The sequence below is a fragment of the Scardinius erythrophthalmus genome (genome assembly GCF_964197995.2).
Source record: "Scardinius erythrophthalmus genome assembly, chromosome: 7".
Taxonomy (NCBI): Eukaryota; Metazoa; Chordata; class Actinopteri; order Cypriniformes; family Leuciscidae; genus Scardinius; species Scardinius erythrophthalmus.
In genome coordinates this window covers 5,861,742-5,884,437 of record NC_138227.1, presented here as the reverse complement: position 1 = coordinate 5,884,437, position 22,696 = coordinate 5,861,742, and the positions used below count along the sequence as shown (strand labels likewise).

The window sequence follows — 22,696 nt, the reverse complement described above, 5'->3', positions numbered from 1 at the left end:
AAACAACTGAAACGCTCTCATACATACAACTGAAAATATTACGCTCACACACACAACTGAAACGCTCACACACACACACAACTGAAACGCTCACACACACACAACTGAAATGCTCTCATACATACAACTGAAAATATTACGCTCACACACACACACAACTGAAATGCTCACACACATATGTCACAGGCCGGGGTGGCCTTTTCCCTCCCCTTCACAACGTACCACCTCGAGGAGTTTCCCAGAGACACCAACAAACCAGACAAGATAAGTATTATCAAAAACTTGTATTTTATTTAGTTAAAATAAGTCCAAACTCAAGCTAAAATCCACCGACGGATCCTCTTCTCTCTTCTACCAGATTGCGTGGGAAGTTCGTGCAACGATCCCCCTTCGAACAGAAAGAAGCGAACAATGGAGCAGACACTGGTAGGAATTCAAACGACAGTTCCTCTTCGGCCGGCAGTAAGTAATGGAACAGACACAGGTAAAGATTCGCACAGCAACTCCTCTTCGGCCAAAGGTAAGTAGTGGAGCAGACGCAGGTAAGAACTCGCACAGCGGTTCCCCTTCATCCAGACATAGGTAGTGGGACAGGCACCGGCAAGGATTCACACAGAAACTCCTCTTCGGCCAAAGGTAAGTAGTGGAGCAGACGCAGGTAAGGATTCACACAGTGACTCCTCTTCGGCCGGAGGTAAGTAGTAGAGCAGACACTGCTAAGGATTCGCACAGCGGTTCCTCTTCAACCAGAGGTAAGTAATGGAACAGGCACAGGTAAAGATTCGCACAGCAACTCCTCTTCGGCCAAAGGTAGGTATTGTGGCAGGCACTGGTAGGAAGTTGAAAACAAAGGAAGGGGTTACTCTTCACACAGGACAGCATCAATCGTTTGAGTGTCACCTCTGTTTGGGATAGAGGGGAGGATAGGGCAGGGGATCATCCGTCGCAGTGTACTAATCCGACGTAAAAGGCAGACGGGGCCTCTCTCGCTCCCTCCGTGGGACACCCCTGAGAGTGGAGCGGGCCTTAGTACGGATTCGCACAGCAATTCCTCTTCAGCCGGAGGTAGGTATTGTGGCAGGCACTGGTAGGAAGTTGAAAACAAAGGAAGGGGTTACTCTTCACACAGGACAGCATCAATCGTTTGAGTGTCACCTCTGTTTGGGATAGCGGGAAGGATAGTCAAGTCAAGTCAAGTCAACTTTATTTATATAGCGCTTTTCACAATACAGATTGTATCAAAGCAGCTTCACAGTATTAAATAAAATAGTACATCAGTGTTTGTTTCTGGTGTAAAACATCCACGTTTGGTAATGCAGATCAATAGCACTGTTGAATCGATTAATCAAATTAAGTATCCCCAACTGAGCAAGCCAAAGGCAACAGTGGCAAGGAACCGAAAAACTCCATCAGGTGACCTAATGGTGTCCTAAAACTCCATCAGGTGACCTAATGGAGAAAAAAAAACCTTGGGAGAACCCAGGCTCAGTCGGGGGCCAGTTCTCCTCTGGCGTTTATGAAGTAGAGACCGGATTTAACTGTAAGATTAAAATATTATATGAATGCCTGGCTGAAGAGATGCGTCTTTAATCTAGTTTTAAACTGGGAGAGCGAGTCTGAGCAACGAACAGTATCAGGAAGGCTATTCCAGAGTTTTGGAGCTAAATGTGAAAATGCTCTCCCTCCTTTGGTGGATCTGGATATCCTAGGTATGACCAAAAGCCTCGAATTTAGTGATCTTAAAGAGCGCGATGGATTATAGGGCGATAGAAGATCCGTTAAATAGACTGGAGCTAAGCCGTTTAGGGCTTTATAAGTCAGTAGCAATACCTTGTAATTAATACGGAACTTTATAGGTAACCAATGTAGTGATGATAAAATTGGTGTTATATGGTCAAACTTTCTTGATCTAGTAAGAACTCTAGCGGCGGCATTTTGGACTAACTGTAGCTTGTTTGAGGATGCAGGACAACCAGCTAATAAAGCATTACAGTAATCTAATCTCGAGGTCATGAATGCATGAACTAGCTTTTCTGCATCAGAAACTGATAGCATGTTACGTAACTTAGCAATATTTCTAAGGTGAAAAAAGGCTGTTTTTGTAACATATGAAATATGATTTTCAAAAGACAAGTTACAATCTAATATAACACCCAGGTCTTTTACTGTAGAGGATAAAGTAACAGGACACCCTACTATGTTAAAGTTGTATTGTAAGAGGTTTTGTGGGCGGTTTTTTGAACCGATAAGTATTACCTCTGTCTTATCTGGATTTAATAAAAGATAGGGCAGGGGATCATCCGTCGCAGTGTACCAATCCGACGTAAATGACAGACTGGGGCTCTCTCGCTCCCTCCACGGGCCACACCCGTTTAACTGGGGGCCACTCCCCTTCCACAAGCCGGCGGCAGTTGGAATACAGCAACAGGCAGTGACTTCCCCACGGAACAATGTTGGCCGTCTCCACTAGCAGATGACAATCTCCCTACATTCACAGAACAACCGTGGTGAGTACAGGATTTGACAATCAGCAACTGTGTCTTCTTACCACAGAACAGTGAGGGCAGCACTCGATGGCAGAAGGCGATTTCTCTATGTTCACAGAACCACGGTGGTGAGTACGGATTTCAACAGTCAACAGCTGGGCCTCTTTTCCACAGGACAGCAATGACAACATTCAATGGCAGAAGACAGCTTCTCTATGTTCGCAGGACAACCGTAATGAATACAAGATTTGACAATCAACAACTGTGTCTTCTTACCACAGAGCAGTGATGACAAGATTCGATGGCAGAGGGCAATTTCTCTGTGTTCACAGAACAACAGTGGTGAGTACAGGATTCAACAGTCAACAGCTGGCTTTCTTTCCACAGGACAGTAGTGACAGCATCCAATGGCAGAGGACAGTTTCTCTATGTTCACAGAACAACGATGCATAGATCTCTCATAAATCCTCTTCAACTCAGACAGGATAGAGCTGCATTCCTGCACAGCATATGTTCAACACACAGCAGTTAATTAATTTCAGTTTGACTTTCGAACCCCACGAGTAGTCAACTGGGGAACAGGCAGACATAAAGTTACAGTTTCCACACCAGTACACAATTCAGTCACTTCAAATGATCACACGTGTTCAATTCACATTAGGCACTGCAACTCACATCAACTCACAGTGAATAAGGTCTCTTCTCGTGTTCCCAGTCGACTCTCTCCGCTCAACTGACAAACTGTGCATCTAAGCTGTGTAGGTAGTTGACTATGGAAACACAACTGACATCAGAAAGCTCCAGAACAGTACTCACTGAACGCCGGGGTGGCTGATAACACTTATCTGTTCGATGAGATGACACAGTTCAACCACACCGCTTTTTCTCCAGCTCTTCCTTCTTTACATACAGTTTTTCCCGTCCTTTAACGATCTGCCCGACGTGATCAACAGATCAACAACACAAGATTTCCTCCAGTCTGCATCCACCCAAAAGAATTCACTCCAAAAGTTTGTTCGCCCAAGATTTCTTCGCCCACGATTGCCTCTCCCGATCACTTCACCTCAACTGCACATCGACCGGATCCTTTTATAATCCTCCTCACCAAGCCATATCTCTCATGGCTCAATCTCTGCTCCTCACCCAGCTGCCGCTCATTCCCTCATTAGTAAACTCCGTCAGACTGTTTACACGGAAAGACCCGGAACCGTTCTGGTGTTACATTAAACTCGTTCCCTCCCGGGAACAAGAATAGAGAGGGATAGTTCCACTTAATCGTCACCCTGTGACACATACAACTGAAAATATTACGCTCACACACACAACTGAAACACTCACACACACACAACTGAAATGCTCTCATACATACAACTGAAAATATTTCGCTCACACACACACAACTGAAATGCTCACACACATACAAGTGAAATGCTCTCATACATACAACTGAAAATATTACGCTCACACACACAACTGAAATGCTCACACACATACAAGTGAAATGCTTTTACAAACACAACTGAAACGCTCTCACTCACACAACGGAAGCACATTTCAGTTGAAATGGAAGGTGGTTAAAGTCTCCAGTCCAGTTGGTGGCAGTAGTGCACCTCAAGACGAAGAACTAGAAGCTGTTGAAAGAAAGCATAGTAAACTAGCGCAAGTTGGCAATAAATTCACAGATTCGAACTTCCCGGGTCAATAACTTGTGTGCTATTTAAGTTGTTACTACACAAATAACACATCTTTTTAATCGTAGTAATGTGACGTGAAGAGTAAGGCGGCAGAGAGGCAGATCCGAAAGGGACCGTCTGTAAAGTGCAAAACCCGAAAAGCGTTACTACGAAAACAGTCAATAACTTCACTGTCACACACTATAGTGTCATCAAATTCAGTTCACACATCACTGATGCCCTGATGGTTATACAACACTTATTTTGGGAAAAAAAAAATGCTTTTACAAACACAACTGAAATGCTCTCACCAGTGATGGGAATAACGGCGTTATAAATAAAAGGCGTTACTAACGGCGTTATTTTTTTCAGTAACGAGTAATCAAACTAATTACTATTTCCTCCGTTACAACGCCGTTACCGTTACTGTCAATAAAAATGCAGCGTTACTATAATTGAGATCACTGAAGCGGTTTTCATCCGATTAGGCTCTCTCTCAACCATATGAGCTGCAAAGTTTTTTCTCTGGTGTGTGTGTTTATGATGCGCCGGACTGGACATAAGCGAGGCGAATGCCGCGAGCGCACTCGACAGTGCGCGAGAGAGACTGAATGTGTCCGAGAACGCGCTCGATAGTGCGCGAAAGAGACCAAGTGTGTCCGAGAACGCGCTAGATAGTGCACGACAGAGACCGAATGTGTCCGAGCATAAATACTTTATTTATAAATAAATTACACATTTCAGCATTAGAATAATCTCTGTAGCATACATCATATGCAATGTTTTGATTAGTTTATAACATAAACTCCAAAATAACCTGCAGGGAACGTTCAAACATTCAAACAAATTCGAACGTTGAAACACACGTGCGGCAAACATGACTAGAATTTGGCTAAAATAACCTCTGATGATGACGTTCTCTGTAGGTTATAAAAATAAACCCCCAAAAGATTATATTTTATTATTTTTATTTATGTTGGTACATTGTTCAGTATTATATTGAGAGCACTTTTTGTTAAACTTACTATTGTGAGGAAGAAAATACTTCAAGTAGGCTATACAGAATGTCTACCAGTTGTAAAGGTGTGTGAGTTTTATCATTTTAATTATATGCACTAGTGTGTGTATATTTTTTATTACTATTTATTTATTTTTGGTACATTTCTTAAGAAGCATGATTTATTTTTAGACTTTATTGTAGGTCAGTTGTGGTCTGTGCAATAAATATTAAACGTTCTATTGATTGTGTTTTGTTGTTCCATTATAGTAGTGATAATATTTTAATATTTAAGTTAATAGGTGTCTCATTGTCCCACAGCAACATTAAACTAGTGTAGATTAGTGTACAATGTTTTATAATAATAAGATGTTCTATTTAATGTCCATGCAATTCATTTAACATTTCATATTGGGGGTATCCAAGAAATTTCTTATATTTAAACTTTTTTTTTCTTTTTTAAGTAACGCAATAGTTACTTTCCCTGGTAATTAGTAACTTTTGTAATGATGTAATTCAGTTACTAACGCAGTTACTTTTTGTGAGAACTTACTACGTAAAGTAACTTACCCAACACTGGCTCTCACACACACAACTGAAATGCTCTCACACACACAACTGAAATGCTCTCACACACACAACTGAAATGCTTGCATACAACATTCTGAAATGCTTTTCAGTTGTGTGAGTGAGAGCGTTTCAGTTGTATGTGTGTGAGCATTTCAGTTGTGTGTGTGAGGGCGTTTCCGTTGTATGTGTGTGAGCATTTCAGTTGTGTGTGTGAGAGCGTTTCAGTTGTGTGTGTGTGAGCATTTCAGTTGTGTGTGTGAGTGTAATGTTTTCAGTTGTGTTTGTAAAAGCATTTCACTTGTATGTGTGTGAGCATTTCATTATAGTATGTGAATGAATTTGGTTTCATATGTGTATGTGAGAGGAAAAGTACATGTAATTCTGAATAATGTCCCTAGGGGCACCTCATAAAGAACTGCCTTACACTGACAGCTAAATGACAAGTCAGAAAGTTACAACTCAAAAACAACTTCCACAAAACTAACGTCACAGATCTAAAGTTAATTTCACTATACGTTTGCTTTATCTGAATCTCAGTTTAAATTAATTATTGGATCTGTAGAAACCTTTAACTCACAAAATCACACATTGTCAGTAAAAATGGTAATTTTATTTGTTGTTATTGTACAGATATACATTATTGTATATACATATATATATATGTAATAACAGGTTTTATGTAACTAAAACAAAAGTAAAAAAAAAAAAAAAAAAAATCAAATTCAGGGAATTCTTTCATATATTAACAAATTTGTTGTTGTTTTTCTACATTTGTTTCCAGTCTCTTTTAATTTTGGTATTTCTTTGAGTAAGCGTTTAATCAAAATAATTTTCAATAATTTTATTTCTTGTTCTCTAACATATAAAACACAAATCTTGTGGCATTTTACAGCAACACTAGTTTATTAGTTAACTAACAACACATTTACTTTATATGAATCTAACAAAACATTTGCTCACTGTGACACAGAACAATGCTTTCTAATATGCTTCACTAGATTACTAGATGTGGTGAAACTCTTCTCACACTGAGTACAGTCGTACGGCTTCTCTCCAGTATGAACTCGCTCGTGTGATTTCAGAGATTCAGACTGAGTGAAACTCTTGTCACAATATGAGCACTTGTAAGGTTTTTCTCCAGTATGAATTCTTTGGTGCTGTTTCAGATGCTCAGCTCTAGTAAAGCTCTTCCCACAGTCAAAGCACACATGATCTCTCACTTCATTGTGTGTTTTCTGGTGCAGTTTAAAACTGCCGAACCTTGAATAACTCTTTCCACAGAGAGAACACACATAAGGCCTCTCATCTGAATGAACTATCAGGTGTTTTTTTAGTTGTGATGATGAAATAAAATCTTTACCACACTGATCACAGTTAAATGGTCTTTCTCCAGAGTGAACACGCAGATGATAATGGAGACCTGATGCATGAGAAAAACTCTTTCCACACTGAGTGCATGGATACGGTTTCTCTTCAGAGTGAATTCTCATGTGTGTCTTAAGGTTTCCTTTCAGTGTGAAACTCTTTCCACACTGAGTGCAGGAGTGCGTCTTTTTGGCTTTTGTTCTCTGAATTGTAAAGTTACAATGTTCCTCCTTCACTTCATTCAGTTCTTGTCTTTGCTCTTTCACTCTCACCTGGTCTAAAATACACAGAAATACAGTTAGAATCAGTTCAAGTGAACCCTGATTTAATAGCAGAAAGCAACAGAGATCAGATCTTTCACTTTTTGTTCTGCTATATACAAGATTAAGATCATTTGGATGTACAGTGCCCTCCACAATTATTGAGCCCCCTGCTAAATATGATCAAAATTGGCTGTAAAAAATAAATCTGCATCGATTATCCTTGTGATCTTTCATTCAAAAAATGTGCAAAATTCTAACCTTTCATTGAAGTAAAAGAATTGAAAGTGGGGGGAAATCACATTATGAAATAAATGTTTTTCTCCAAAACATGTTGGCCACAATTATTGAAACCCCTAGAATTTTTTACGAGTAAAAAATCTCTGAAGTATATTCCCATTAATATTTACCTTTTTTACCAGGGTGACTAGGAACATGAAACTGTCCAGCCATGACTTTGTGTTTCACAGGAGTTTAAATATGAGGAAACACAAAGGCCAAATCCCCTTAATCATCCGTCACAATGAGTAAAACCACAGAATACAGTTCTGATGCGTAGCAAAAGATTGTTGACCATCACAAACTAGAAAGTGGCTGTAAGAAAATATCTAAAGAATTGAAAATCCCCATTTTGACCATCAGGGCAATAATTAAGAAGTTATAACCAACTAAAGATGTTATGAATCTGCCAGGAAGAGGACGTGTGTCTATATTGTCTTAATGCACGTCGAGGAGGAGAGTTCGAGTGGCCAAAGACTCTCCAAGGATCACAGATGGAGAATTGCAGAGATTAGTTGAGTCTTAGGGTCAGAAAGCCTAAAAAAAAATTTATCAAACAACCCCTACATCCCCACATGTTGTTTGGGAGGGTTTAAAAAAAACCCTCCTCGCTCATCCAAAAACAAATTCCGGCAAATTTAATTGGCAGACACGACTGGATCTTCAAACAACACAGGGTTCTGTGGTCAGATGAGACTAAAACAGAGCTTTTTGGCAGCAAACACACTAGATGGGTTTGGTGAACACAAGGATAAAAAGTACCCCATGTGTACAATTTAATATACCATTGGATCTTTAATGTTGTGGGCATATTTTTCTGCTGGAGGTCCTGGACTTCTTGTTCAGATACATGGCATCGTGGATTCTATCAAATATCAACAGATAAAAAATCAAAACCTGACGCCTTCTGCTAGAAATCTTATAATATGCCGTGGTTGGATCTTCCATCAGGACAACGATCCAAAACAAACATCAAAATCAAAACAAAAATTTGTTGTGGAGCACAAAATGAAGCTTCTGCCATGACCGTCCCAGTCCCCTGACCTGATGAGTGGAGTGAACTGAAGAGGAGAAGCACTAACATGGATCTGGGAATCTGAAGGATCTGGAGAGATTCTGTGTGGAGGAATGGTTTCTGATCTCTTGTCAGGTGTTCTCCAAACTCATCAGGCATTATAGGAGAAGACTCAGAGCTGTTATCTTGGCAAAAGGAGATTGCAAAAAGTATTTAATAAAAGGGTGCCAATAATTGTGGCCAACGTGTTTTGGAGAAAAACATTTATTTCATAATGTGATTTTCCCCCCACTTTCAATTCTTTTACTTCAATGAAAGGTTAGAATTTTGCACATTTTTTGAATGAAAGATCACTAGGATAATCGATGCAGATTTATTTTTTACAGCCAATTTTGATCATATTTACCAGGGGGTTCAATAATTGTGGAGGGCACTGTATTTCTCCATCATTTATCATCATATACTGCTTATTTATTCACATCTACCAAAGCAGTCAACAATGAAGAATCAAGAATGGACACCAACCTATTTGTTTTTATCCAATCTGCATTTAAAAAATACAGGGCCATCATGTTGAACTGCTGCTGAAAAGCCTCTTTGTCTCCAAAAGTTCCCTGTTTTCAGCTCATTCATTATGGTGATGTCTGAGATCTTCAGTAAAAATATGTTAAAATATCCAAGGCAGTAATATGTTCAGATTGTAGTTCAGCTCTAATAAGTTTGAAGGAGATGAAGTCAGAAAAAAGACAGGATATGGTAATAGAGATAATTCAAGGATTATATTCAATCAAACAAGCTAGTTTAAAGGTACAGTTTTTGTGGGTTCCAGCTCATTTTGGTTTGAGAGGTAATGAGGAGGCTGATGCATTAGCAAAAAAAGGCAATAGAACGAGAAATAGTAGATATACAGATTTTATTTAGTAGGTCAGAAATTAAATCAATTATTAAAAAGAATATTCTGAAATTATGGCAGCAATATTAGGATAATGAAATAAAAGGTAGACATATGCATCAAATACAGTCAACAGTGGGTAAGGGAAGAATATCAGGTAATAGTAGGTATGAAGATAATATGATTACAAGATTAAGATTGGGGCATACAAGATTGAATAGTACATTTCACTTAAGTAAGCATCCAAAAGGTTTATGTGAGGTATGTGAAGTTAGTGAAACAGTTGAACATATATTAATTCACTGTAGGAGATATAATGTTGAAAGGAAAGAGTTGAAGGAGGAATTAAATAATATAGGAGTTAAGTTTACAATTCAAAATGTATTAAAGTCAGATAGGAGTATAATAAATTTAATGGTAGAATATTTGGGAAATACTGGGTTAAATAAACATATTTAAATTAGTTTTTTTTTTTTTTTCTGCCATGGGGGCTGAGAGTGGATGGAGGAGCTGAACACGCAGTGCTGGATGAAATTCTATGAAGCCTCTATGCGGGTAAATAAGGGGAATTTATGTCGGTTGATAGGTTAAACATACAGTATATAATTTTTGGCCACTAGGTGTCGCTAACGTCTTACAATAACAAAGGCGTAGTTTGATGACGCATCATTTGCTAAGAATTATGGATCTTGTTGTCAAAAAAAATAAATCTCACTCCAAGCTAAACTCAAAAGTTGGCAGCCCTGCTAATAATATTTATGGATGAGTAAATACATTGATGTTTTTATCATGACTGTGATATGAAGCAGTTCGGGATTGCTAAGAGACAGCTATCAGCTCCACACGCGACGCGAGTCCCGCGGATATAAAAGGAATATGGACATTTCATTCTACCGTGGAGAATTACTACTCACTGGTCAGTTAATTAGACAAATTAAACTTGTGAGGTAACGTAGCGCTGTTTCACTTGGTCTAACATTACACTATCACACTAAACTGCATTTAAATGTGTTGAAATTTATGTTTCTATGTGTTAGTTTGTCTGTATGAGACTAGCAGTAAGCTAGATCAACATTAGAATAACATTGTAATTGAGGTTTAAGTTTGTGCTAATTCGGGTTATTTCGAACCCCTGCAGACAGTCGGTCAGAACTGTGTAATGACATCAAATGTAGTGAATTCAATCTGCAAACTCCAAATCTCTTTGAAAGTGTTTACTGATGATAATTTAACAGGTGTGGTTCTGGAACAGAAATACAGAAATAAACTTAAATGAGTGACTTACATAAATTTACTTTAACATTTATAAGTGATATGATTATAAGGCAATGCTCATTACAGGTATGAATAACAATAACATTGAGCCCTTAATAATGTAATAGGAAAACAAATAGAACAGCCATTCTGTATAAGTCCGCTAGATGGCGCCCTTAGCGCATTTATAGTGACTAAACACATTTAGATCAATAATTACATGAACTGATAAATCACAAAATAATCCAACACATTATCATCTCTTACTGTAAATTGCGTGTATTACTTGCAGTAGCTCTTATGGATATTGATAAAGGGATAACAGAACGTCAGTATTACTTAGATAACACAGATTCCTATGGCGCAATGGCGCTAGATACATCTGAATCGCGGCATGAACGATCGGCGCATTCTGAGGAAAAACTGACCAAAATACACTTACTTTCTATTCACGCACACTATATTACATCAGTAATATTCAAATGCTGCCAACAAACGTTGCGATAAAGTGGAGTCATCTTGGAACAGCATACGTTCATTGCATCTGCTCGGTGCACCTGCTTTTCCTTCTTGGCACGTGATCGGTGATGACGTTGAAGGGTGCGATTGGTCAATAACAGAGGAGCCTTTTGAACAAACATAGATCATATTCTTACATTTTATCATTGTTGAACTTTATAACATTGATTAGTTTTATGTAAATGTGCTCACCTGTTTAATAAAGTACATGTAGGAGCGGTCGAAGTCTCGGACGTGAAGCTCTCGTTTATATACTGTCTATAGGAGCTCTCGGCATCTCGAAAACACTGCGCTGATATTGATTCTCGTTTTAGTTCTCCTATTTTATCCAAAGTCTGCTTGCCATGGTCCATAATGTTTGAACGAAACAACAACAGCGTGCAAATAGACACTGCAAACTGCACAGTTGTCCACGTCTGTCGCCTTGGTTACTATCAGAGGGCTCTGGTTCGTAGCTCTGGTTACTATGGCAGTACGAGCGGAAACCAGGGAGAACGCGGATATGACCCCATTGACGGCGACAAAACGGAAATAAAGAAATGGTACGTGTCTTCGAATTAAATTACAAATTTCTCCTCGTTTGAAAGTTGTTAGAAACAGTCGGGATAATGTAAGTAGGCCTACACAACTAAAAAATATATATAACATAGATATATTGATTTTTGCTATTTTTAAAGCAAAAAAATACATATGGTACCTTTAAAGAAGTATAGGAAAGTGTCAATGGTCCATTTCTGAGATAGGTGGCGGTAATGCACATATTTGTTTGAGATCCGCCGTAAAAAAAAAACAAGAAGAAGAAGTTGTTGTTCCTCATTGAGAAGTTTTGTTTTCTCCTGGGGCCTGTACCATGAAGGTAGCTGAACAAACTCGGGGTTACAGGATTAGTTTTGAACTGACAAAACCAAACCGATGCAATCAGGCTTTAATGGTACCATGATGTAGCTCATCAACTTTCTCTGTCAACTCAGGCTTTGATCCTCAAGCTATGATTACTCCACACGCGCGTGCACATAAAAGAGTGACGTCGACACTGAACAACCAATCGCGGGTAGAGCGAGAGCGATATATTTTTCCGCGGAGGAGCAAGAGATAGTCATTCAGAATTACGATGAATTTAAATATGTATTTCAAGCTCGAAACAATACGGTCTCTGCTGCCAAAGCAAGAGAAGACTGTTGGAGAAAGATTGCTGATTGTTAATTTAACTCACAAAATCACACATTGTCAGTAAAAATTGTCATTTTATTTGTTGTTATTGTACAGATATACGTTATTGTATATACATCTGTTTATGTAATAACAGGCTTTATGTAACTAAAACAAAAGTAAAAAAAAAAAATCTAATTCAGGGAATTATTTCATATATTAACAAATTTGTTGTTGTTTTTCTACATTTGTTTCCAGTCTCTTTTAATTTTGGTATTTCTTTGAGTAAGCATTTAATCAAAATAATTTTCAATAATTTTCTTTCTTGTTCTCTTATATGAAACACAAATCTTGTGGCATTTTACAGCAACAGTTTATTAATTAACTAACTACACATTTACTTTATATGAATCTAACAAAACATTTGCTCACTGTGACACAGAACAATGCTTTCTAATATGATTCACTAGATGACTTGATCGGGTGAAGCTCTTCTCACACTGAGTACAGTCGTACGGCTTCTCTCCAGTATGAACTCGCTCGTGTGATTTCAGGTGTGCAGACTGAGTGAAACTCTTGTCACAATATAAGCACTTGTAAGGTTTTTCTCCAGTATGAATTCTTTGGTGCCGTTTCAGATGATTAGATGTAGTAAAGCTCTTCCCACAGTCAAAGCACATATGATCTCTCACTTCATTGTGTGTTTTCTGGTGCTGTTTAAAACTGTCAAGCAGTGAAAAACTCTTTCCACAGAGAGAACACACATAAGGCTTCTCATCTGAATGAACTATCAGGTGTGTTTTTAGATTTGATGATGAAATAAAATCTTTACCACACTGATCACAGTAAAATGGTCTTTCTCCAGAGTGAATGTGCAGATGATAATGGAGACCTGATGCTTGAGGAAAACTCTTTCCACACTGAGTGCATGTATACGGTTTCTCTTCAGTGTGAATTCTCATGTGTGTCTTAAGGTTTCCTTTCCGTGTGAAACTCTTTCCACACTGAGTGCAGGTGTGCGTCTTTTTGGCTTTTGTTCTTTGAATTATAAAGTTACGATGTTCCTCCTCTTCATTCAGTTCTTGTCTTTGCTCTTTCACTCTCACCTGGTCTAAAATACACAGAAATACAGTTAGAATCAGTTCAAGTGAACCCTTATTTAATAGCAGAAAGCTACAGAGATCAGATCTTTCACTTTTTGTTCCATCATTCATTGTTAATAATATAGTAAAATATGTTTGACAATTGCTATATACAAGGTTATGATCATTTGGATGTATTTCTCTATTATTTATCATCCATACACTGTTTATTAATTCACATCTACCAAAGCAGTCAACAATGAAGAATCAAGAATGGACACCAACCTATTTGTTCCTCAGTATCTTCATGTTTTATTCTGGATGGTTCTGGATCACTCATGTCTTCAATCTCCTCTTTAATAAACTCCATCTTTAACAGTCACACAGATTTCAGCTGCTACTCCTGGAGTTTGTCCTTCTCTTGTAGGATGATGGGAATATTCCCAGTATTTATTGGTGAACTGTTGTGGGAGGGGCTTCACTGCAGGTGTGAACTGTGATCACTGTGTTTTTATCCAATCTGCATTTAAAAAGTACAGGGCCATCATGTTAAACTGCTGCTGAAAAACCTCTTTGTCTCCAAAAGTTCCCTGTTTTCAGCTCATTCATTATGGTGATGTCTGAGATCTTCTGTAAATTGGCACATTAAGCTCATTTTATTGGTGTCAACAGACTGAAACAAACTACAGCATCATCACCTTTCACTTCAGTTCTTGTCTTTGCTCTTTCACCTCCATCTGGTCTGAAACATATTAAAACATATTAAGTTGTTAGAATGAGCTCAAGGAAGATACATGTGAATTTTCAAGTGAACCCTGATTTAATAACAGAAAACAAGTGAGATCTGTTTATCAAATATTATATTTGTGATGTACCAAAGGTTAATTTTGTAATCCTCTTGTTAATAGTCAAAATGTGAACAACAACTGCTGTTATGATTGGCATCAAATAATATAGCCTATTAAGCATTTTAACTAATAAAAAAATAAAAGAAAAATCATAAAATCAGCCATCATTTAACGTTGAAAATGATGTTTTGTGTAAAAGGTAACTATAGAATTAAACAGGAGAATCTGGTTATTCAGATAATAGGCTAAATGTTTTGTCTTTGAACTTTGAAATCAAAATTACACACCAGTGAATATTGTCGAAAAAAGTCTTGTAAATATACAGCAGATTTCACCCAGCAACACAAATGAACCACATCTGCAGTTTATTGACAGAGGGCAGACATAAACACACACACACACACACACACACACACACACACACACACACACACACACACACATCTTCAGATTCACTGTCTTTCAGCTGAAGGATGCATGAGAAAGACATGTTAATTACCGTCCTCCCTAACAGTAACTGCAATTCATCTAATACACAGATCACACATATGGCTATAAACATACATTAACAACAAAATTAAAGTTAAACCCACAGACTCAATCCACCAAAATGATATGTGGGGATTCTTTGTTAAATGCGCGTTAATAAAAGTAAAAAAAAAACACATCAAACTGTTGGCAGAAAAACTCATATATAACCTTATCCCGGTTTTATGGCACTTCCATAATATAAACTCAAATCTTCACTTAATTGTAACGAGGCTTCAGCAAAGTGAGGATCCATTTGCAGCTTTATAGTAATCTTGGTCGTACAATCAGGGTCAATCTCCAGCAAACACAACAGTAGAGACAAAGCAACTCGTAATGCGAAAACAGGCATAAGGTCAGGCAGCAAACTTACATAAATCAGTCCACAATAGAAACAGTCCAGGGCAGGCAGCAAAGAATCACGAAGAGAATAAACAGTCCAAGAGTAATCCACGGGAAGACAAAAACACAGGCAGAAACGCTCAGAGATGTTCAGCAGGGCAAAACCTCTCAATGAGGAACTTCTTCTTCTGATTGTCGGATCATATCTTCATGATATATACCGCCACCTACTGGACTACTGGCTACTTGGCAAATGACATATTAAATCATAAAACAATAGCAAAACCACCCCCCCCCCCTTAAAAAAATAAAAAAATGCTTCTTAGTCCTTGCATTCCTTGCTCCTGTAAAATATTATGAATGTCATTTTCTGCATAAGAGTCTTTCCATTTCTGTCTGAGTTGGTCAAATTTCTTACATCTAAATAAAACATGGGTGACATCTTCCAAGACTTTACATTCAGAGCAAATGCCATTACTTTTACATATTAAGGATAAAGTGGAATTAAGGCCTGTGTGGCCCAACTTCAATCTGGTTATAATCAGTGTTTGAATTGTGTCAAAGCTCTTGGGGGGTCCCCCCCCCCCCCCCCAAAAAAAAAAAAACCGTAATAATATACATATTTTCATTTATTTATTTCATATAATACTATAATTTCATTTACTTAACTTTTAGTGTTTCAGAACATGTTTTTTCAGCTGAGCATTAACTCTGTGCATAATTGATGAACAAAGACTTTTTTCCACCCAAAATATATGTAATAATCCGGGTTTTTCCTGGCTCAAAACGAGGCGTAGGTGCTAATATCCCGATCATGTATTTTAATAAGATAATTAAATGTGTATTTTTCGTAGACAATCATATAGCCTACTGTGTTTCGCACAGTATTTTTGCGGGTTGAGCTCGGTACCTCTAGGGGGGTCCGGGGGCATGCCCCCCGGTAAGAAAATTTTGTACATTTTAAAGATAAATTCATTAATCTGGTGCACTTTGAGTCCCCCGAACCTGCTGTTAAAAATAAATAATCCACCCGCCAACCTCCCGAACCTATATGATATTCTCTGATTTAGATATCTGCATCTGATCATCACATTTCAATTATTCAAATTCTCAGTGTTAAGCATGATAATATGATAAAATATCACACTGAAGTAGGCTGATTTAAAATTAAGATTTATTTAAAATAAAAGTTCTTCTTTTGTCAAAATTACATTTCCAGCCTAAACAGAGGCTTTACTCCCTTCAAACTTAAATTGTCAATGTTTCATTACATCACTGTTGGAAAACACTCTTATCAGAATATTTTTTTTTTTTATCTTTATAAAGGGCATTTCTTTCCCTAATATTTACTCTCTATACTCTTTCCTTACTCTCAGGGAACTGAGGTTACGTTAGTAACCAAGTACGTTATTTCTTATTTTATTTTTTTTTTATATTGAAAATTGTTTAAATAAGGGCATTTGTCCGGTTGGGCAAGTACAATTCTCTTTCACTTGTCCCTTAAAAAACACACGCACGTGTCCCGGACAAGCGTTAAAGTCGAAATTCTATTCAGATCAGTAAATTATCAAACAATCATAAAAGAAAGAAATATTAATATTATCTTACTGTCATCGTGAGGTGAAAATGAGGATCCACTCTGCCAGACTCTCATGAAAGTGCTTATTTATAGCACGAAATTTATTTCTCGTACCATTTATTCTCCAAAAATAGTTTTTGCGTGCATATGATACGCACTTTATGGCGTGTAATACACACGGACTCCACACCCCTAATCCTACCCAAGGGGTTTGCAGTGCGTATCATTTACACGCAAAAAAAACAACAACTATTTTTGGCGTATAAATGGCACGATAAATAAAATGTATCTGTTTATAAATTCAACAGTCTGTAAATTCCTTCAGAAAACAGCGTGTGGCGCACTTGAGCGTCTTTTCAGACGCAAATCTAATTTGAATTACTTTCTAATGCAGCGGCAGCGCAATACTTTGATAATATATATATATATATATATATATATATATTACCTAATAAATTATGTTTCTAGTAGTTTTAATGAAAAACCAGGGGACCCCCCAAGGTAATTTTTTGGGGCCTTATGGGGGGTCCCTTGATGCTTATGGGGGGTCCCGGACCCCCCCAGCCCCCCCTCAATTCGAACACTGGTTATAATACCTTCTTCATGCCTATTAAGTCCAATAATGAGGTGATTCTTTTCCCTCCAACACAGTTCTGGTTCCTATGGTAGAGTCTGGCGTTACTCTCTGACTCCCATTCATCTTGCCACCTTAGCATAATCTGTGATTTAATTAAAGCTTTAGCATCTGTCGTTAAGCCAACCAATCTAATACAGGGCTGCCAACTCTCACGCAATTGACACTTTTCACACGCTCTCACGTCCCCCATTGGCCCCTCTAAGCAAGTAACACTGGGTACGTGTGCAATACATTACTACTTTTTTAAGTTTTAAATATGGCTGACTGTATGTTCTGCAGTAGAGGGAACAGTGTCCCTGTTGAAGCCAGCACACACACACAGTCTCCCACACAGAGGTCAGTATGCAGCAGACAGAACACCAAACATAACCTGCTTTACAACAGTTATGCTTTACATTGGCCTATTTTTATTTATTAGGGTGGAGGAAATGAAGACACTCTATCTGTGTGTTCTCAGACAGTTGCTGATGTGAATGCACTGGGCTTTTTATTATGGCACACATTTGAATGTGTGGCATAAAAAAGGGACTGGCCCTTACACATCTCTTTTATTGTAGGATTTTTCACAACCTGCCCCAGAAACTGAGGCCTCTACCTCAATGGGCTTCAGAAGAAATGTGTAAGGATTTAAAACCCTTGACATAAATTACAGTCAGTCCTGTGTTTGTAGGAAGTCAAGGAACTTTTTGTGATTTGATGAGCCTCCAGAAAACTTGTAATGATCATGTTTGTGGTGGAATTATGTTTCAGGTGGAAACAGACTCAGTCAGGGCCCTTTACCAAAGGAGACTTGAACTAGACCTCACACTAAAGGAGACTTGAATTAGACTGTTCACTAAAGGAAACTTGAATTAGACTGTTCACTAAAGGAGCTGGACTGAGCTGAGGAGGCTCCAAAAAAAGAAAAAAAAAAGAAAAAGATTGGAGATCAAACAGCTGGATAAAACTGATCCCAGTATGTGAACTTATTTAACCAAGTAACACTTTAGTATGAATATTTATTAATGCAACTTTCTCTTGCTTTCTTTCTCCCTCCCATCCCACAAAACCAATAAAACAGTTTGAGGCCTATCTGCAGTTTCGATGTGCTTTTATTAAGTGTAATATTGTGTGGTGATTGCATCTACATCTGCACCAGGCCAGCTGGGTGGTCCGCTCTGGTGACTCTAAAGCGCCGAACACAGTTGAAACCTGCCTTTAGGAGGCCAAAGGTCATCTCTATCTTCACTCTGGTTTTACTGAGGGCCACACTGAAGCGGTGCTGTGGCCCTGTCTGAGGGTCATGATAGGGGATTATTGTGTAGGTTTTTCTCAATTCAAATTAAGTTTTGTACTGTACCAAATTTAACTTGCTTTCCTCAAAGCGCTGACACAACAAAGACTCATGGAAAATTCGTGAGTCAAGCACTGGAGCCAGGCCATTTGGCATACAAACTTGTGATCATACGTTCATGACCACCACAAGTCGTCTGCAGATGAACTGTTTAGTAGATCATTGTTATATCTGTTAAAGGGGTGGTAAAACACGATTTCACTTTATTAACTTTAGCTAGTGTGTAATGTTGCTGTTTGAGCATAAACAACATCTGCAAAGTTACAACTTTCAAAGTTTAAAGCCACACTAGGTAGGAATTCCGTTTTGGTCAAACAACGACCCCTAGAGTCGCTGTGGACTACTTGTATTTAACGTTACTGTCGTAAATACCACTCTCGCAGAGCAGTCTCTTCACTCACGGCCTGATCCCCTCCCCCCTGTATACCGGTCCCTGTTCAGTCGGATGGAAGCTGTAACGAGTGGAAATAAGGTGTGTCCCCTTTAAGAGCTGCGCGCGCCCTGTTTAACTATCGGCAGTCTGTGTTGTATGTGCGCCTCGAACACCCCGTAAGCGGATTGTTTCTGTTTGATGCTCATTCGTGTCCTATTTTTGTCTATCAAGTAATGCTGTGGACGGTAGAACGTGTGACAGACAGTTGTTCGAGTTCGATTGGGGAATAAACACAACGCATTACAAATCGTCGGATATCGAACAAGCACAGCTAGCCTCTGAAGATGTCTAAGAACGCCAGGTGCTTTTTAGCTCACACCAACGAGTGAAAGCTTGTCTGAGTGATATACAATATAAGCAATATACTTACAAGTCCAACAGCATGTGAGGACGTGTTGGGGGAAGTGAGGTAGCCTATGCCGTAAAGCAGTCGAATTTTGTAGTTCTTTCTATGCTGGGGTTACTACCCGAACCCCGAAGTTTAAAAGTACGATTAAAAACGATACAGACCCCGTCAGGCTATGGCAGACGTGTCATTCAACCTATTGTAAGTCGATGTACCATCACAAGAGTCTTGGAAATATATTATGAAGGTTGAAAAGTTACCTAGTGCTGCTTTAAAGCAAAGGGAGATATTTGCTTTTAAAGAAATCAATTTCTAAGAACTACAAAAAACGGCCGGTAGGGACTACACGACATTCCTGTGGGCTTGCTGACATCACTAAGCCCAATATTTACATAAACCCCTCCTCCGATGAAGGATTCGCACAACGGCTAGTCCTGAAAGATGGAGCAGTTCCAACTTTAAAAACATACCTTTCTGAAACGTCCTTTAACAGCCGTTCTTGAACAGGTTCTGCTCGATCCTCTCCACTGACATTCTCTGGGTCTGATTCGGGCTCAAACTGGTATGGCAATATTGACGCCGTTGTTTACTGAAGCACAAACTACCGGTAAAGATAAGGGGGCGTGACGTTTCCAAACGCGCACTTGGCGGTTAGCGAATCACAACACACTGGGCCAGCTAACCAATCTGAGCCCATTGCGTATTTTGAAGGGGGGGCTTCATAGAACCCGGAAATCATCCGGCCGTTTTTACAAGGAGGGACAGAGCAGTGTAGAATAATGGTTAAATATGTGAAAAATAATGTGAATTTTTTAAAACATGAACACATGTTACAGTGCACCCCACAAACACAATCAAGCCTTCGAAAAAAGGTGTTTTACCACCCCTTTAATGTTACTATTAATTTAAAGATTCATCTCACAGAAAATAATCATCTCACATATTCACATCATCTCTACCTGAACATTAAGGCTGTGATAGGACTTCCTATTAACATAATCTGCCTCATGTTCCCCAAGAGCAGTGGAGATTGGAGCAATAGACTGCATACATGTTGCAATGACTCTAGGGAATCCTATCATAAGATTAACAGAATAATAATAAAAAAGATTTAAAATAATTATTAACATGTGTTGTACAGTACATTTGTGAAATTTGCTTTTTGAAAAAGAAAAAAAAAATGTGTTCATGAGATGTCACCCTATCAATATATCTTACCGGCAATTTTATAAAAGCCCTCTTTTATGGACATGGTCGATAAATATCCGGGGAACACTATTAATGAAACTATTCATGTACTCCTGCAGAGCGAGGACCACCTTGCGAATGGTTTGACAAACCGTGTTTTCCCCTAGCTTCTGTGTGTCACCCACCGTGCAAGAATGTACGCAATGCAATATTTGCGGTATAGTAAGTGCATGAGTTCGACGTGTTAAATTCTTTATGTGCGGCTCAAGAAGTTCGCAAAGATAAGACATTCCTTCCGCGGAAAATCTGTATCTTTCATACAAATAACTATAAGGAAAGGCAAGGGGATTTTGTCATGCCAAAAACTCTTTCTTTACGAAGTGCTTGTCTAACAATTTGCGCTGAGATGTCACAGGATTTGGAAGAAAAGGTGAAGTCATTGCAACAGACACTGAATAAGTTACGTCACCTACACTGTAAAAAGTTTAACTATTATTTACTCAATTTTATTGGTGAAACATTTTTACACTCAAAAAAATTGAGTAAATTTTAAAGCTGCGAAATCAATGAAATATACTGTATGAATTGAGTAAATGCAAGTAAAAAAATTAAGTAAATCTGAGTAACTGCATCTGGTACATTAACAAATAAAATTGAGTAGAAATAATTAAACATTTAAACATTAAAAAAACAATATTTATGAGTAATATTAACTGTTTTTATTAATGAGTAATATTAACTTTTTTATTTTCTCTAAACCTTTGTAAAAATAGTACTCCAGACAACCACCATTATACATTACATTGGCCTTTATTTTCAATGAGTACAGCAATACAGCACATTTTAGACTGTTTTTTCATGTATACAATATTGCCTGCATTTAAACTTATTTAACAAGTAAAAATGAAATATTTAAACATTCAGGTAGCCAAATTCAAGTGTAATCAACCACTCTGTTATCCAATATCCACCGAATCTGCGCTGGTCCTCGTGCCGGAGACAGACTCGCGCTCTGCGGGTGAACTTTGAACTTCATACCGCCGTCTTGCATTTCACTCACAGTCACTGTCTGAGGCACAGCCGAAATATACTGCGAGCGACTGACATAACCTGCCAATAAACAAAAAGTGATAGTTCTGAGGACATTTTATCATCCAAATGATAATAATTATATTCATTATCATTATGAAAGTCAGTCATGTGTTTATGCAAAGCGTTTCAATCACGCAAAAAGACAAACGCGGCTCTCGTCTCGTTTAGGTGTCGAATTACGCCTCTGTAGGCTATGTTGTTTTGCATTAAATATGATTTAAAGCACAGTAATGATTTTATAGATAAAATAAAACATACACCAACCTGAATTTCACAGTGAAAATGCACCAAATCTGCGACGCTGAGAAGAGAGCTGTTGTTCTGGAGACTGGAGAGTTCAAACAGCCACGCTCACTCCAACCGTCGAGTTTTCGTCACGTCAGAGGGTGGGGGAGGGGGGCATTGTTTTAATTGAGTAAACTTACTCAATTTTAAGAGCGTGTTAAATATATTAATAATGTTGATTTGAATTAAGTAATTTTTTTGTTTCTTGAAACAGATCAGTTTAATTAAACATTCTCAAATATTTTGATAGAAATTTCACATATATATTAAGTATATTATAAAGAAATAATTGGTTAGTCAAATACTAAATTATTTTATTGAAAAAAACTTAAATATATCTGTAAATTTTAGATAAAATTAACTGTTGGATTTTTACTCAATTATTTTGGTATGTTTAACTCAAACAATCAAGTAAACGATATACAGAGATTTTATTAAGTTAATAAAGTTAAAAATTTCTGTAATATTTACTAAGCCACAGAATAATTTTTTACAGTGTATATGTTTCTTTGCTCTCAGCTGATCGGTCAAACTTCAGTCTGAG

At 38.1% G+C, this 22,696-nt stretch overlaps 3 long non-coding RNA genes across 3 annotated transcripts; all 3 read right to left on the bottom strand.

The window, feature by feature from the left end:
* Positions 1-273: 273 nt before the first annotated feature.
* Positions 274-3,700, bottom strand: LOC308693349. Its single transcript, XR_014030438.1, has 3 exons — positions 3,162-3,700; positions 2,257-2,985; positions 274-1,084 (listed from the first exon to the last, which is right to left on the bottom strand). It is a non-coding gene; the product is annotated as an uncharacterized lncRNA (long non-coding RNA).
* Positions 3,701-12,536: 8,836 nt separating this feature from the next.
* Positions 12,537-15,496, bottom strand: LOC308693569. Its single transcript, XR_014030478.1, has 4 exons — positions 15,291-15,496; positions 14,240-14,283; positions 13,827-14,061; positions 12,537-13,570 (listed from the first exon to the last, which is right to left on the bottom strand). It is a non-coding gene; the product is annotated as an uncharacterized lncRNA (long non-coding RNA).
* Positions 15,497-21,566: 6,070 nt separating this feature from the next.
* On the bottom strand, positions 21,567-22,243 carry LOC308693411. The gene is made up of 2 exons (XR_014030450.1): positions 22,132-22,243; positions 21,567-21,885 (listed from the first exon to the last, which is right to left on the bottom strand). It is a non-coding gene; the product is annotated as an uncharacterized lncRNA (long non-coding RNA).
* Positions 22,244-22,696: the final 453 nt, after the last annotated feature.